We start from the raw sequence: 18,731 nt of genomic DNA, 5'->3' as shown, positions 1-18,731 counted from the left end.
AATGGTCTTTTCAAAGGCAGATCTGATTGTGGGGCCTCCTTTTGCACTCATACCTCCGGTTTAAAATGTCTCTTTATTCTTTGGATATGGGATAAAACCACAAGCAATGGCCTACAAACCCTTGCTTCAAATGTTCAGTCTCATCTTGAACAATATACCCCCTCCCTGTCTATTCTACCCACGGTGCCCTTCTTCCCATCACAGAACCTGTGCACTTGCTGTTTCCTTTACTGGGTATCTTCTTACAGACTTACAGATGTGCACACACACATACACACACACACACACACACACACACACACCTCTGCCTGGTAAATACAGTATCTATTCCTTCTTCAAACTTAGCAGATAAACCTTCCTAATTTTCATATGTTCATTTGGTTTACAACTATATTCTTCTTTTTGAGTTATTTCCATGGGTTTGAAAATCCAAAAGACTACATGATTCCTAAGGTCCCTTCCAACTGTAAAAATCACCTATGTCATTATTATACATAAAATTGTTATTTATGAAACAATGAGGAAGCAATTGGACTTGGTTGACATTAAAATGTACAGCAAATATACATGTAAAGTTCAAAATTAACATTGAGGTACTCTGAGTTATACAGAATATCCTGGCAAATTTATTTATTTCCAAAAAGAGAAAGAATGGCTTAATGCTTGTAACATCTGGAGATCAGAATTCTAATGTAGGGATTAATACACACATGTTAAAAAGGCCTCATCCTAATAGGCTTGGAACTGCAGGTTATTTGTTATATTACATAAAACACAGTGAAATCTTCTAGTCCTCACAGATGCTTCTCAGTAACTAGGCTCAGGACAGAACCAGAGGCAAGTAGAAATGTATTTGACAAGAAAACACTGACCTCCCACCTCATCCTCATTTTTGCAAGTGGATTCTTATTTTATTAAAATTTTACTGTCTTCATGTAAAAGCCACTTTAGAAAATATCCAGTTCCTGAAATCATAAAACTTTCTATACTTTAAATCTCTCAGCTATAATAAAAATCAAATATATCTTTAAAGCCTGATAACCTTAATATTATAACTTTTTCATGTACTGAATAGCCAACTATAAAGCCTTTGAACAAAAAACAAGCTCACAGATACAGACAGGTTGGTGGTTACCAGAGGGAAAGAGAGGAGGGTGAAATGGGTAAATGGGGTCAAATACGTGGTGATGAGTGAAAACTAGACCTTTGATGGTTAGCATGGTATGGAGTATACAGATATCAAAGTACAATGTTGTACACCTGAAACCTATAAAATGTTATTAGCCAATATTATCTCCATATTTTTAAGTGAAAGAAATAAAACATTACCAGAACCAAGTGGGGTAAGCCTTTGATATGTCTAATTTTAATTCCAATTTTATTTACAATCCTCCTTAAATTTCAGAAATGGACACAGATTTTTCTAAAACCAGTTATTATACAGATGCTTAGAAAAAGCAAGCATAAAAGGAAAACTTATTGCCTATTTCCCCAGATTTTTATGAACTAAAAAAAGATTTATGTGCTTTTATGTCCCAAAGAAATGTCGAAAAATTAAGGAGTAAGTTTGTAGTTTTATTTTAATTTCTATTTAAAAGAAATAGAAAAATGAATTAGCATGTTCAGTAAGCATGTGAAAACATATTAACCTCACTAATAACCAAAGAACATTCAAATAGTGGTCAGATCATCAATTTCTGTCTATCAGTAGGCAAAGATACACACACACACACACACACACACACACACACACACAAAGAGAACACCCAGAATTGGAATTTCGGCACTCATGAATTCTGGTAGATTGGCATAGCCATTCTGTGGAGTAATTTATCAAAATGCATCAAGAGCTTTAAAATATCCATGCTCTTTAATATAGCAATTACAGTTCTGGAAATGTATCTGAAGGAAATAAGATACAGCCAGAGCTTACTGTTCAGTATTATAATCTACAATGCTATTTATAATAATGGAAAACTGAAACAGTCTAAATATCCAATATTCAAAGAATAGTTATATAAATTATTGTACAACCACTTGAGGATCAGTCATGCAGCTATTAAAAAGCTTGTTTTTTGAGAAATAATTAGTAACATGGGGAGCATTTGCAAATAAAATGTTAAGTGGAAAAAGCAGGATGCCAAACTCCAGATAACAGCAGGATCAAATTCTGCTTAAAAGTATACCAACAAAGGCTCTGCTTGTTGATTTGTGGTAGTTCAAACAGCTATACATTTATGCTGTTTGTTGTTTTTCTGTAGGCATAATAAACATCAATAAAATGCTGTTAAATTTTGATTTATTGTGTTTTATACAAATACTCAGGCCACCAAAAAAATGGAAGAAAATACAAAAAAAAGAGAATTTAATTTCCCTCAAGTATTTGACTTGATAACTTATTAAGGTTGAAGGAAGCCTATCTAGAAAGCAAAAAAGGAAAATCTAAAAAGTGAAATAGAACTATAGGAACTAAATAAGATGCTGTATATGAATTTTTTAGAAGACTCTCCAGTACATGTGTTCAAAACTGTTAGATTCACTATTTTATTTATAAAACTACAACCGAACAGGACTTGAATAATCTTACCGATAATGAGAGTATGGAAAGAAATCACTAAAAACACAGACTTAAAGAGAATACTGTGCTACTGTTATCAACCTACTGCCCCACAATTGTCACTGTGACCAGAGCTGCTACCATTTCCACATTCTTCTCCTGGTGGCCCCAAGCTCTCCTTCCTTACAGCACCCCATAAAGTTCTAGAGGCCAACTGGAAGCAGCCTGAGTCATAAACTGTCATTTGACCCCTGATAAGATAAACAAATTTTAAACCTAAAGGATAATCAAATTGCTTTGCCTCCAGATTCAATAAAATCACTTAATTTGGTAGTGGGTAGCCAGATGATAGGTTAGATAATGGATTCAAAGAAGAGAGATCTAAAACCAAAAATTTCCACAGTGGACTTTAATAATGAAGTAATTTTACAGGATATCAGCTGTGGCTAACATTTCCTTTCTTTGTGAATCCCTTGCTTATTATCAGTACCTTCATGGACACTTGGATTCAATACTAGCCAGGAAACTTCATTACTAAATTAATAACAAACTTTTTTCCAAACATCAATAATGAATTAAAATTAGCTTCTAATCAATAAACATTCAAGGCCCATGTTCTTCCTCTCTGGTGACATTATTCCCTAGGTCACCTCCGTTCCCATTCCTGCCTCCATACCACCAAGTCCAAACTATCCCCTCAGAAGAGATCAGACTCCCATAAGTGTCGTCTTGGGAGAGTTTTCATACAGATGAAAAAGAGTAAAACATACTGAAATTTCTACTGAATTTACTCAGACCATAAATCCCAAGCCCTCCTGTGTTTCCTCAAAAGTAGCTTAAAACACTTTTTGACACTCTGGAACTTATTAAGACATATACAGGTTTTCAAGATTGCCCAAAGGGCATAAATGAATTCAAGCTGTTTCTTTCCTTTTAAAGGAGATTGGCTTTCTACTACTTCGGTCAAACTCACAACAAAACCCAGAGCTAATGGATCTTTTTTTTCTAATCTGAATCACTTTCCACTTTGTTTTTAGTTTATTCCATTGATTATTTTTATTTTCTATCCAACAATACCTAGCCAGATGAAAGTCTTTTTTCACTTACTTAAACTAAATTACATTTTTTATTTATAAATGAAATGCCTATTCATTCTAAAATTTTGAAATTAAAAAAAAAATGTTTTTGAAAAAAAAGATAGTCACCTGAAATACCATTATCCATAAATCACTACTGTCATTGTTTTGTTCCAGGCAAAACATTTACAGCATCTAACCAAAGACCATTGTCCACTACTTCTCTGATAATCGAAGAGCTCATGACTTTTTAAAAAAATTTTTATCCTCTTCAAAGGACATTTTTTCTGCTACTTTCAGAGAAGGACAAAGGGAAAGGGGAAGGGAGAGAGAGAAACATTGATGTGAGAAAGAGAAGCATCGATTTGTTGCCTCCTGTACATTCCCAGACCAGGGATTTCATGCACTGGGACCAGGGATCACACACACTGGGACCAGGGATCAAACCTGCAACCTAGGTATGTGCTCTGACAAGGAATCAAACCAACAACCCTTTGGTTATGGGATGATGCTCCAACCAACGGAGCCACACTGACCAGGACAAAGAACTCATAAGTTTTTGAAGCTAATAAGTTACAATCGAAGCTATGAGTCTAGTGATGATGCTACCAGATTGTTTTGAGGATTGATAGAGAACACTAGGCCACTGGGGCAAAGACAAAAGGCTTGCCCAGCAGGAGTATCTCTTTAAGTAAAGCTATTGTGTACATATTGTAATTTAGAATACAGTTGACCCTTGAACAACATGAGTTTGAACTGCATAGGCCTACTTACATGTGGAATTTTTTTGATGATATACACTCAGCCCTTTGTATTCCCAGGTTCTGCATCCAGAATTTCAGCCAACCACAGATCAAAAACATTTTCAGTCTATGGTTGGGAATCCTCAGACGTGGAGGACCAACTGTATGACATTTTATATAAGGCATTTCAGCATCTGAAGATTTTGGTACCCTCAGAGGTCCTGGAATCAATCCCTTGCAAATACCAAGGGAAAGGTATAGTTAAGTTTTGAGAAAGTCAAAAGTTGTATGTGAATTTTTGAGTATACTGAGGTTGGTGACCCTCACCCCAATGTTGACAACAAGTCAACAAATATTTCTATTCTAAAAAGCAAAAACTAGATTTATTTTTTAAAGATTTTATTTATTTATCTTTAGAGGGGAAGGGAAGGAGAGAAGGAGGGAAATATCAATGTATGGTTGCTTCTCGTGTGTCCCCTGCTGGGAACAGGCCTGCAAACCAGGCATGTGCCCTGACGGGGGATCGAACTGCGATCATGTGGTTCTCAGGCCCGCACTCAATCCACTGAGCTATACCAGCCAGGGCTTAAAAACTAGATTTATTAAGGAACACATTTCCTAACCCAGTGATTCTCAAGTTGTGGCCTACAGAATGTATTATATATAGGAATTACCTATGGGACTTGGTAGTAATGCAGATTTCTAACACTTACCAAAGATCTAAGCAAATAGAATTTCTAGGCACTAAGTGAGAATGACAGAGAAAAAGACATGCTAAATCTGCATGTTTAATAGGTATTCCAAATAATTCTTAAAAGTGCTAAAGTAGGAAAACCATTCATTGCTTTGTCTCTTAATTAACAGAAAGAGCAACTGTGGTTGCTCTGAGAATGAAACTCAAAGGAACACATTTACATTTTTAATATCACTGTACAGACTTGGTGAATGATAACTGCACACTTAATATTATTTATTTATGATAATGACTTTCTATTAAATTGAATATAATAAATAATATGTGATGAATTAAAAAGAATCATACCATTGCAATCCTAATTTTACCCTTTCAAAAGAGTAAGGCTTCTTCTCTCTGACTATAGAGAAGGAAAGTTTGACCTTGGTAATGATAGTTGTTAGAGGGGTGGGACCCAAGCTGGTGATAAGATGGGGCACTGAGCACAACTTGGATTAAAATTGTGAAAGGGGCCCTGAGCCAGATATACATTTCTCTCCTGACCACAATTGCTAATTTCCTTGCCATTTCCATAGACACCATTTTCCTTAAAATTTAGAAGACTATTTTGGATGGCAAGATAATGTTAGAGATGGTCAGACTGGTTTAAGGCTTCAGTGCTGCAAATGGACCAAGAGCAGACCCTGAGAATTCAATGGCTGCTGTGGAGCATGCAATTAAGTAGACATTAGAACTCTTGAGATAGACCAATTGCCTCCAGAAATTTGAGAAACCTTTATTATAAGAGATTGGAGATAATACTGTGGCAAGTTAGAGTAGTGACCCTGCAGTTTTAGTATTAATAGTGGTAGTCATTCTTATTAGTCAATTAATTAATAATAGTTAATAATCCTTAATAATAACTCTGATTTTTCACTAAGAGTTACAAGAGTGTAGCAGAGAGTGGGTGGACAGTGACTGGGATTCTTAGGCTACTCCTCTAACTTCACTGAGCTCAGATGGGGATGCATGCTCTGACACCATGTTCTCCCAGGGATAAATACTGCAGTTGCACATCTGCCAAGACATGACAGAACAAGACTTGGGGGCCCAGAAACAGCCAAGGCTAATTCAAGTTAGGATCATTTAAGTCCAGACTTGATACACTACTCGATTACATCATGACCATTAAAGAACTTCTGAATCCTCACTTGCGGTAACACAGGGATGAAAAGAAAAAGGGCACTTTTGTGCCCACCTTGCAAGTGAGGACTTAGGAAGCCAGATGTGATATAGCTATGCCTCTGTTTCTTGAAGATGAATCCCTGATGTGTGCAGATTTGCAGGTTCTCAGGTAATGGTCTGAGTTGGCTTCCAAAGTGGCAAGGAGTTCCATAAGTGGGGACCTTTAGCTGCTCACCTATGGGGTTTGAAGACTCTAATGTCAGCAAATAAACACTGAAGACCCCAATACTGGCTGAGCTTTGAGTATTGGAAAAGGCCCTATGCTTGTTGTTATGTGGGACAATGGGCCCCCATAACTTCTTTACTAAAGCCATTGCAGGAAGAGACCGCTGGGGTTGTGCACTCAGAAGTCAAAGTTCCCAGCCCCAAGATGTTTTTTTCTTAAAAACCTATGAACTATTTATAGCTCTAGCTGGCAGTGCCTCTAGTTCACCTCCAAAACAGAATTATAAGAATCATGACATATAACACTTAGGGACACTCACAGAAAGAGAAGACAGCAGAAAATTTTTTAAAAATTCTGAACTACACTGTCAAATACTGAGAGCTCCCAGGGTGGTGGGAATATCCTCAAAACACTGACCAAGGGAAAGTACAGCAGAACAGAACTAATTGATGTGAGCAATTCTCCCATCTCCAACCCTGCAAAAGAAATTTTATACTGTTTTTCCCTCACCTAGGTTAAGTCTTGATCATGAATACTCATAATTCATTATTACAAACTGAAATTACACAACTGATTCTACTTAGAGAAAAGTACTCATCTCATAATATTACTTTGGACTTCAAAAGTGATTCCATTTATCCCTCTTTCAAAAAACTCACAGACCTCAAAGATTTTGTGTATGATCTCCCTACCCTTAATGCTCCCCTTCCAGCCCTTGCCCTGGCCAAATGTTACTCTGCCTGCAAGTCAGATCATAATTGCTTTTCCTCGATGAAGCTTTCCTAATAACCTCCTGACCAGATTGCAAGCTCCATTAAACATTCCCACAAAATTTCATACTCCTCCTGCTCAGCACTTACCATAATGTAAATAACAAAAATTAAATATTATTTGAGTTATTGCTTGTTCGATCTCTAAATTCCTCAATAAATCCTAAGTTCATGAGAGCATGACAGTGTCTTTTTCATTGCTCACTGTTACCCTCACATTGAGCACATAAGAGATGCTGAAGAATATCTACTGAAAGAATAAAAGAACACACTAAAAATTAAAATCAAGGTCCACTAAGATACTTTGACTTTATTAATACTATGCAAAATTAACCTAAACTACTATTTTTAAAGATAATTATGGAAAGATCCAAGATGGTGGCAGAGTAGGTGGAAACTATAACACCTCCTCCAAGGACCAAACTCCAACTATAACTAAAGTATAAAAAATCATCCTGAATAAATAACTGAAGACTTGCTGAAAGGAAGTTCTATAACCAAGGATTTACAGAAGAAGCTACATCAAGACTGGTAGGAAGAGTGGTAGAGCAGAAAGGGTTGGCCTACTCCCACTGGTGGTGGCTGAGGTTCCAGCAGAACACCTCAGCTGCAGGGAGTTCCCGCTGAGAAGTGCAGGGTCTAAACCACAAGCCAGGCTCCCCAGCCCAGAACACCACAGCCAGGAAGAGGTGCCTACACAACATCTTGCTTTGGAAAGCACAGGGGTTTCTGTCCACCAGAGAGAGAGAGAGAGAGTCCACTATAGATACAAGCATCCCCTGTATGGGCCAGCTCACAAAATTTCACTCATCCTTGGCTCTAGCAGGGAAAGGGCAGAGTGGACTAGAATTGTGTGAGGATAGGCTAGGGTTTGTGGCTCAGAGGAGGAAGCTGAAGGAACAGACACCAAAATCCCTCTGCTGAGTCCCTCTCCCACACTGTAGATGCCATCTTTCTTGAATGGAACACTACCTTCTGGCATCAGCCTGGAGTATTGTCACCCACTTGTCCACCCTGTAAAGCTTATATCCTGCTCAGGAGTACAGCCAGAGGCTCTCTCAGTAAATGAGCCTAACAGACAGCTAGCAGGTGAAGGATGGCAGATCTGTGGTACTTTGGGGCTTTTGATGACCTACCCCCAGACTTGGTGCTGGTAAAAACCAGCTTAGGTATGCAGCTTGGTCCTTCCAGCATGTACCCAGGTCCAGCAAAATCATCCACAAACAGTTGATTGCTTGTAGCTCTAGGTTGCCCAGGACCAGTCACACACGACATCTTACACTGGCCCCCCAAAAGACCCAGATCCAACACACCCAGTGGCCAGCTCCAGACAACATCAGAGCAGGATCCAATATGCTTTACAAGCAGGAAATCCAAAGGGAGACCTCAGCAGGCACACCTACTGAGGTGAAATCCACATCATATGGTCAGCAACTCCCATGCTGTAGTCAGGGTTGAGCTTCACATTCAGCCACCTTGAGGGTTGATCCTGCACATAGATGAACCATAGCAACCAAGACTCAATTACAACAAGAGAACCCATATAACCCACTCAATGGACCTACCAGGAACACCTAGTTCAGGTGGTCAAGAAGACTGCACATATGGATCCTACAGGACCTACAACACAAAGCCACCCCACAAAAATTGGGAGTCATGGAAGGTCTATCTAATACATAGAACAAACACAAAGAGGCAGTCAAAATGGGGAGACAAAAAACCAGGCCCCAAAGAACAGAAGAAATCTCCAGAAAAAAATGGCTAAATCAAATGGATGCAAGCAATTTATCAGATACAGAATTCAAAGTAATGGTTATAAGGATTCTCATAATGGTTATAAAAATCCATGAAAAAGGACATAAAACCATAAAAAGGACCATTTCATAATAAAGCATACAACATTTGAAATAAAGAATACTCAAGAAGGAATAAATAGCAAGATGGATGAAGCAGAGGATCAAATCAGTTATTTGGAAGACAAGGTGGAAAAAAGACCAAATCAGAGAAGAAAAAATAATTTTTTTTAAATTAAGATAGTTGAAGGGAGCTTTGGGACAACATGAAGTGTAACAACATTTGCATCATAGGGGTATCAGGAAAAAAAAGACAGAGCAAGGGATATTACTATTTGAAGAAATAATAACTGAAAACTTCCCTAACTTGGTGAAGGAAAAATAAACACAAGTCCAGGAAGTGCAGAGAATCCCATTAAGACAGACCCAAAGAGTCCCACACCAAGACATATAATTAAAATGGCAAAGTTTTTTTTTTTTTTTAATTGAAAATTATTTATTTTGGTCTCTCTTCCACATAATAAAAGAAACTTTGACTAGGTTACTGATAGAGATTGCCAACCCCTGTAGTAATTTCCAAAGAATACAATTAAACATTTTAAATTACAGCATATGCTCACTTTGTTAATGTATAATTATTTAGAGTTCTAAACTAAAAGTAGCAAAAAGTGCTGTTTGCATATGTGCATATTTTATGTGTGTGTGTGTGTAAATATGTGTTTCTCTGGATCTATTCATTTTAAGCAAAACCTCAGTGTGAAACAAGGGGGCCTCTAGAGTTACAGGAAGACATGTGGGTGAGTTAAGATATCTAAGTGATGAAAGAAGACTGAGGATATAGAATTGAAAGATTCTATGCTGCCAAACAGAACATCAATATGCAATGCTTGCATAACTACTTTCTTCATAAAGAAAACACCTTCACCCCTTCTAATGGATATATCAGTATGGCAGCATGATTTCAACACTTTCACACTGATTTCAGCCATATGTTAGTTAGAAACAGAAAGAGAAAGAGACAGAGAGAGGAAATAAAGGAAAAGAGAGGCAAAAAAAATAACGAAAGAAAGAAGCTGAACCTACAGTAAATTTGATCTCTGTAAATCAAGAAGAAGGGGGTGAGAAGACACAGTTCCTTTAGATTTTCTTCAAGAATTTGGTAAAAACAAATATTTCCTGAGGTTAAGCTCCTTCCCTCATTTCTTAGTGGCAGCGCCTTTCTGTACCCCTAAAGTTCATGTGGAACACATAGTTGTACTCTGCACTTAACAGAGGCTCCCTGTAAACTCCAGGAGGCTGTATAGCCGCTCTGCTGAATGAAAAGGAAACAAGCAATAATCTTTTGAAAGCTAAGACACTGTTAGATTATAAACTGTGTTGTCTGGATGAAGCAAGGAACATTTACTGAGAAAAGAGTGTTTTTTACCCCCTAAAATAGTCTTCCTACTTCTCTATTTAACCTTTAGACATCCCTATGGGATAGCATATTAATATTGTAATCACTTCATAATGTTTTCAACATTCCCTCCCATCTTTCTTTTTTTTTTAATTTTATTTAGTTATTTTTCAAGTACAGTTTTTTGTCTATTTTTCCCATCCCAGCCTCCCCTGCCCCTTGCTCCCCACCTCCCTCCCATTTCCTCCCCCCTTAGTTCTCGTCCCTGTGTCCTTCCTATTTGTTCCTCCAAATCCCTCCCCCTTTTCCCCTTAACTTCCCTTCCTTCTCCCCTCTGGTCACTATCCCCTTGTTCTCTATTTCAGTGTCTTTGTTTTTGGACAGATCTTCCAAACAAATTATCAAAAAAGATATTGTGGCATTAAACAACACCCTAGATGAAATGGACTTAACTGATATATATAGAGCCCTTCATCCCAAAGAAGCTAAATACACATTCTTTTCAAATGTACATGGAACATTCTCAAAGATAGACCACATGATAGGACACAAAACGAGCTCAACAAATTCAAGAAAATTGAAATCATACCAAGCATCTTCTCTGACCACAAGGCACTGAAATTATGAAACCAACCCCAAAGAAAAAAACCCAAAGCACCCAAAAAACATGGAGCTGAATGGTATGCTATTAAACAATGAATGGGTCAAGAATGAAATTAGGGAAGAAATCAAAACATTTCTGGAAACAAATGAAAATGATCGCACAACAACCCAAAACTTATGGGACACAGCGAAGGCAGTCCTGAGAGGGAAGTTTATAGCAATACAGGCCTACCTAAAGAATATAGAAACATTTCAAACAAACAACCTAACCCTACGCCTGCAAGAACTTGAGGAACAACAACAAAGACAGCCCAGAGCAAGCAGAAGGAAGGAAATAACCAAGATTAGAGCAGAATTAAATGACATAGAAACTAAAAGCACAATTTTAAGGATCAATGAATCCAGGAGTTGGTTCTTTGAGAAGATAAACAAAATAAACAAGCCTTTAAGTAGGCTCATCAAGAAAAGAAGAGAGAGGACACAAATAAACACAATCAGAAATGAAAAAGGAGAGATTACAACTGATACCACAGAAATAGAAGAGATTGTAAGAAATTACTATGAAGACCTGTATGCCAAGAAATTTGAAAACCTAGGGGAAATGGACACATTCCTAGAAAAATACAATCTTCCAAAACTCAGTGAAAAAGAAGCAGAAAATCTAAATTCACCAATAACAGCAAAAGAAATTGAAGCAGTAATCAAAAAACTCCCAGCACACAAAAGCCCCGGACCAGATGGTTTCACAGGAGAATTCTACAAAGCATTTAAGGAAGAGCTAACCCCTATTCTCCACAGACTATTTCAAAAAATTCAGAAGAATGGAAAACTCCCAAATTCTTTTTATGAAGCCAGCATCATCTTAATTCCAAAACCAGATAGAGACACAACAAAGAAAGAAAACTTCAGGCCAATATCGCTGATGAACATAGATGCTAAAATCCTCAACAAAATATTGGCAAATCGCATCCAACAACATATCAAAAAGATCATACACCATGATCAAGTAGGATTCATCCCAGGAATGCAAGGATGGTTCAATATTCGCAAATCAGTAAATGTACATCATATAAACAAAAGCAAAGACAAAAATCACATGATCATATCAATAGATGCAGAAAAAGCTTTCGATAAGGTACAACACCCATTTATGATAAAAACACTCAGCAAAGTGGGAATACAAGGAGCATTTCTCAAAATAATAAAGGCTATATATGAGAGACCTACAGCCAATATCATACTCAACGGGAAAAAACTAAAATGGCAAAGTTTAAAACAAAGAATCTTAAAAGCCACAAGAGAAAGACAGTTACCTACAAGGGAACTCCCATTAGATTGTTAGTTGATTTCTCAGGCCAGAGAGGATTAGCATGAAATATTCAAAGTGATGAAAAGCAAGGACCTACAATAAAGGCTACTTTACATTACTCAGTGTGGCTATCATTTAAAACTGAAGGAGTACAAAGAGATTCCCAGAGAAGAAAGAGCTAAAGGAGTTTGCAAAACCAAGCCAGTATTACAAGAAATGCTAAAAGGCATTCTTTCAGAAGAACAGGAAGAGGAAAAGAAAAGAAAAAAACAGAAGAACATAGTTTTAATAAATATATACTGATCACTAATAACTTCAAATGTAAATGTCTTAAATTGTCCAATAAAAAGAAATAGAGTAGTTGAATGGATAAAACAAGATCCATATATATGCTGTCTACAAGAGACCGATCTCAGAACAAAAGATACACACAGACTAAAAGATATTTCACACAAATGAAAAGGAAAAAAAAGCTGAAGTACCAATACTTATATCTGACAAAATCGACTTTAAAACAAGGGCTATAGTAAACAACAAAGAAGGACACTGCATAAAGATAAAGAGAGCAATACAACAAAATAATATAGCCTTCATGAATATTTATGCACCCAATACAAGAACACCTAAATATGTAAAGAAAATCTTGAAAAACATAAGAGAGTTATCAACAGTAATACAGTCATTGTAGGGGATTTTTTTCTTTTTTCCCCACATTTTTTTTACTGTTGTTCAAGTACAGTTACCTCCATTTTCCTCCTACCCCCCTGTAGTTTTGTCCATGTGACCTTTATAAATGTTCCTGAAAACCCTTCCCCCTTCTCCCCCCATTATTCCCTCCCACATCCCCTCTGATTACTGTCAGTTTGTTCTTAATTTCAATGTCTCTGGTTATATTTTGCTTGATTGTTTGTTTTGTTGATTAGGTTCCATTTATAAAATTTTAACACCCCATTGACATCAATGGGTAGATCTTCCAGACAAAAAACAACCAAGAGACTGATGGCCTTAAACAGCACATTAGACTGTATAGATCTAATTGATACCTTCAGAGAATTTCACTCCAAAGTGGAAGAATATACATTCTTTTCAAGAGCAAATGTAACATTTTCTGTGATATACAACATATCAGGACACAAAATAAGTCTCAATAAATTAAAGAAGACTGAAATCATATCAAATATTTTCTGTAATCATAATGGTAGGAAACTAAAAATCCATCACAAGAAAAAAGTGAAAAACACAAAAACATGAAGGTTACAATAATATGTTACTAAACAATGAATGGGTTAACAAAAAGATAAAGGGAGAAATCGAAAGATACCTTGAAACAACTGAAAATAAGAACAAAATAAGCCAAAACTATGGAACACAGCAGTTCAAAGAGGAAAATTTGAAGCATTATGGGTCTATCACAAGAAACAAGAAAAACCTCAAATAAATTATCTAACTTTAGAATTAAAAAAAAAACTGGAGAAAAAAAAAGCCCGAAATGAGTAGAGGGGAGGAAATAATATAAGTCAGAGAAGAAATAAAAGAAACAAAGCCTGAAAAAAAGAAAACGTCAATGAAACCAAGAGTTTGTTCTCTGAAAAGATAAACAGGATTGGCAAACCTTTAACCAGATTCATCAAAAAAATAAGAAAGAGGACCCAAATAAATAAAATAAAAAAATGAAACAAGAGTGGAAACAACTGACACCAGAGAAATACAAAGGATTGTATGAAACTATTATGAACAACTATATGCAAACAAACTGTTTAGAAGAAATGAATAAATTCCTACCAACATACCATCCTCCAAAACTAATCAGGAAGAATAAGAGAATCTGAATAAACAGATTACAACTAATGAAACTAAAGCAGTAAACCAAAACTCCCAATAAACAAAAGTCCAGAACAGATGGCTTCATAGCTGAGTTTTACCAGTCAATGAAAACCACTTCTGTTTCTCAAACTATTCCAAAAATTCCATAGGAGGGAAGATTCCCACCGATTCTAATAACCAGAATTATACTAATTCCAGGACCAGATAAAGACACTATAATCAAAGAAAATTATAGGCCAATATACCTGATAATCATGGATGCTAAAATCCTCAACAAAATATCAGCAAACTGGATCTAGTATACATGAAACAAATCTCACACCATGATCAAGTGGGATGTAATTCTAGGGTGCAAGGTTGGTACAATATCCACAAATCAATAATGTGATACACCACCATAAAAACTGAATATTAAAAACCACACGATCATATCAGTAGATGCAGAAAAATAATTTGATAAAATCCAGCACCCATTTATGATAAAACTCTCAGCAAAGTGGGAATAGATGGAACATACCTAAACATAATAAAGGCCATGTATGTCAAAGCCACAGCCAACATCATACTTAATGGGCAAAAACTAAAATCATTACCCTTAAGATTAGGAACAAGGCAGGGTTGTCTGCTTTCACTCACTACTCTTAATCAACATACGACTGGAAATCCTAGACATAGCAATCATACCAGAAAAAGATATAAAAGACATCCAAATTAAAAAGAAAAAAGTAAAACTGTCATTATTAGCAGATGAAATGATACTATGTATACAGAGCCAAAAATATTGCGCCATAAACTACCAGAACTACCAATGAATTCGGTAAAATAGGACAAGAATAAATATCTAAAAATCAAGTGCAAGTTATGTATACATAATAAATTATTAGAAAGGAAAACTAAGAAAACAACTTTATTCACAATTGCTTCAAAGAATAAAATACCTTGAAATAAATTTAAGCTAGGATGTAAACACCTGTACTCAGAAAATCGTTAAGACACTGAAGAAAGAAATTAAGAAAGATACAAATAAGTGTTCGTGGATATGAAGAATTAACATCATTAAGATGTCCATACTACCCAAAGCAATCTATTGATTCAACACAGTTCCCATCAAGATACCAATGGTGTATTTCGCAGAACTAGAACAAATGTTACACAAATTTATATGCATTTCCAAAGACACCAGAACAGCAACAGCAATCTTAAGAAGAACAAATTTCAAGGAATCATGCTACCTGATATCAAACTATACTACAAAGCCATAGTAATCAAAACAACTTGGTGCTGACATAAAAGCAAAAATAAAGATCATTGGAACAGAATAGAGGGCCCAGAAACTAACCCATGACTTTATGGTCAATTAATATTTGACATAGAATACAAAGACATACAGTATAGCAAAGATAGTCTATTCAATAGATAGTGTTTTAAAAACCAGACATATAAGTCCAAAAAAATGAAACTACACCACCTTCTTACACCATACGAAAGTATAAACTGAAAATGGATTAAGGACTTACATGTTAGACTCAAAGCCATAAATATCCTAGAAGAAAACATAGGCAATAAAACCTCAGACATTCTTGTAGCAATATTTTTTGTGATGTATTTCCTTGGACAAGGGAAATAACAGAAAAAGTAAACAGTAAAAAGTTTCTTCACAGCAATGGAAACCATCAACAAAATGAAAAGACAACCCACTGAATGGGAGAATATATTTGCCAATAATATATCTGATAAGGGGTTAATATCCAAAATTTATGAGGAACTTATAAAACTCAACACCCCCCTCAAAAAAAAACAATCCAATTATGAAATGGATAGAGGACCTGAATAGTTTTCAGAAGAGGACACTGAGATGGCCAATAGGCATATAAAAAGAAAGATATCAGTGTCACTAATCATCAGAGAAATGCAAATTGCCAGCACAATGAGATCACCTCACACCAGTTAGAATGGTTATCATGAATAAATCAATAAACAAGTGGCTGGGGAGGATGTGAAGAAAAGGAAACCATGGTACACAATTGGAGGGAATTCAGATTGATGCAAACACTGTGTAAAATAGTATGAAGTTACTTCAGAAAATTAGAAATGCAACTGCCTTATGACTCAGAAATTCCACTTATGAGAATATACTCAAAGAAACCTGAGACACTAATTTGAAAGAATATGTGCACTCACCCCTATGTTCATTGCAGCATTACTTCTAATAGCCAAAATTTGGAAGCAGCCCAAGTGACCACAAGTAGATGAGTGGGTAAAAAATTGTGGTACATTTATACAATGGAATACTACTTGGCCATAAAACAGAAGGAAATCTCATCCTGGAGACAGCACGGATGGACCTGCAGGGTATTATGCTAAGTGAAATAAGCCAGTCAGAGAAAGAAAAATACCACATGGTTTCACTCATATGTGAAACTGAATGAATAAAATGAACTAACAAGCAAAATAGTGACAGACTCATAGAGAGAGAACAGTCTGACAGTTGTCCTGTGGGGGCTGTGGGACTGGATGTGGGGAGGTGGAAGGATCGAACAAAAAAGAAAAAGAGAAAAAACTCATGAACATAGACAACAGTGTCTATGTGATTGCCAGGGAGAGGGGATGAGGTGGGAGCTAGAAGAGGGTAAATTAGGGACAAATGGTGATGGATGAAGATTTGACTTGGGGTGGTAAACACACAATATAGTGTACAGATGATGCGTTGTAGAATTGTGCACCTGAAACTTGTATAGTTTTGTTAACCAGTGTCACCCTAATAAATTCATAAAAGGAAACATATAAAGATAATTATGGTTTAAAATATTTAACAGATATTGTAAATCCTTAATTTTTCATTCTGTCCTAGCTTATGAAACAGTGAAAAAGTGGTGAGAAGTTCAAAACAGTATTTATCTAAAATAAAATAAATCATTTTGTAAACTGGGCCTGCAAATAAAAATGGTAACCAATAGTCCTAAAGTGACCATGATTCCAGTTAAATAATATCCAATCAAGGCAAAATATGGATATTAAACATTCATGAGCTGCTCAGATTATTATGAATTAATCAGTGCTTCCTCATTTAAATGTTTAATATTTAATGCTAGTGCTTCTACAATCTCTTGAAATTATTATATTTTACTATTATCTTACAATTGAATAACAACTGAGTTGATACATAATATCTGAGAGTTTTGGTTCCACAGTGATGTACACATTAAAGGGAAATGTGACTGCAGTATATTAAGCTTTTTATGAAATTCTGAACACATTTATCTCAGATGCGAAGAGATAATAATAACAAAAACTCACAATAAGCAAAAGTAAGTGCTTGTGGGATATTACTGCCTATCATCAGTGATGAATTATTTGTAGAAGCTTACTAGAAATCTGGCTTTAATGAACTCCCCTAGACAAATGTAAACAGTATGCTAAAGGCATTTTGAAGAATACAAAGTATTCACGCTTGCATATTAGTCTAGCAAATCTTCTGAACACTAGCTGTGGAGATAGAATAATAACCTCCCCCCAAAATGAATTCATTCCTTTCAAGTCCTCTCAGGCATCTTAAAAGTAATGCTGTATTTAAAAATTCAATAATAGCCATAACTTTGTATTCTTACATATACTCTATCACTTAGAAATCTCACAAAAATTAACTGATTCATTATAGCTTTAAAAATATTCAGTTCCTTTAACCCTATTAGGGATGCACTTTAGTGCATCAAATACAAAACAATGGTTATGTTATGCATTGTATTGTGCAAACCGCCCCCACCAAATTATATGTTGAAATCCCAACCTCCAGTACCTCAGAATGTGAACTTAATAGGAAACAGAGTCTTTATAGAGGTAATCAAGTTAAAGTGAGGACATTTCTTTTAAAAGATTTTATTTATTTTTGGAGAGGAGAAGGGAAGGAGAAAGAGAGGGAGAGAAACATCCATGTGTGGTTAAAGTGAGGACATTAATATGGGCCCTAATCAAATACAACTGGTGTCCTCACACGGGGGAAATTTGGACACAGAGACAGACATGCGTAGAGGAAGCACTGTGCGAAATGACACACAGAGAAAAAGGACAAGAAGAATGGTCTAGAATACATCCTCCTTCACAGCCCTCAGAAGGAACCAACCCAGCCCCAAAGATGTCAGCCTTCTAGCCTCCAGGGCTGTGCAACAATACATTTCTGCTGTTTTGAGCCACTTTGCTTATGGTACTTTCTTACAGCAGTCCTAGAAAATAAATATGGTGACACAGTAAAATATTATGTGTTACAACAGAAATATCCCATTCAGAAAATACAGAAATTAAATTTCCCAGTGAAGTTGAAATTTAACTTTAATGCACATAATATAGTAACAAAGGAAATTATTATATACTATTAAATGTTATTTTTTGCAGTGTCAGTGCTACTTAGGACAGTTATAGTTGTTATGATACTTGATCCTCTGAAATTTCTAACTTTTTCCAAATTGATGTAAATGTGTAGCATGACATCACCTTTTTGTTTTTCAAAATAAAGTATTTATTTCTGTATATCTACCTATATCTACCTATAACAAAACTAACTATAAAATACGGTCACTTT

General features: G+C 36.0%; 1 protein-coding gene across 1 annotated transcript in view; it reads right to left on the bottom strand.

Annotated features, from left to right (window-relative positions):
• RELN (reelin) overlaps positions 1–18,731 on the bottom strand; it is a 573,805-nt gene that overhangs the window by 511,718 nt on the left and 43,356 nt on the right.

The sequence above is a fragment of the Artibeus jamaicensis genome, unplaced genomic scaffold (genome assembly GCF_021234435.1).
Source record: "Artibeus jamaicensis isolate MK-2021 breed Jamaican fruit bat unplaced genomic scaffold, CSHL_Jam_final contig_518, whole genome shotgun sequence".
In the NCBI taxonomy this organism is placed as follows: Eukaryota; Metazoa; Chordata; class Mammalia; order Chiroptera; family Phyllostomidae; genus Artibeus; species Artibeus jamaicensis.
The sequence above is the reverse complement of the archived record's forward strand: the minus strand, read 5'-3'. Positions and strand labels throughout refer to the sequence as shown.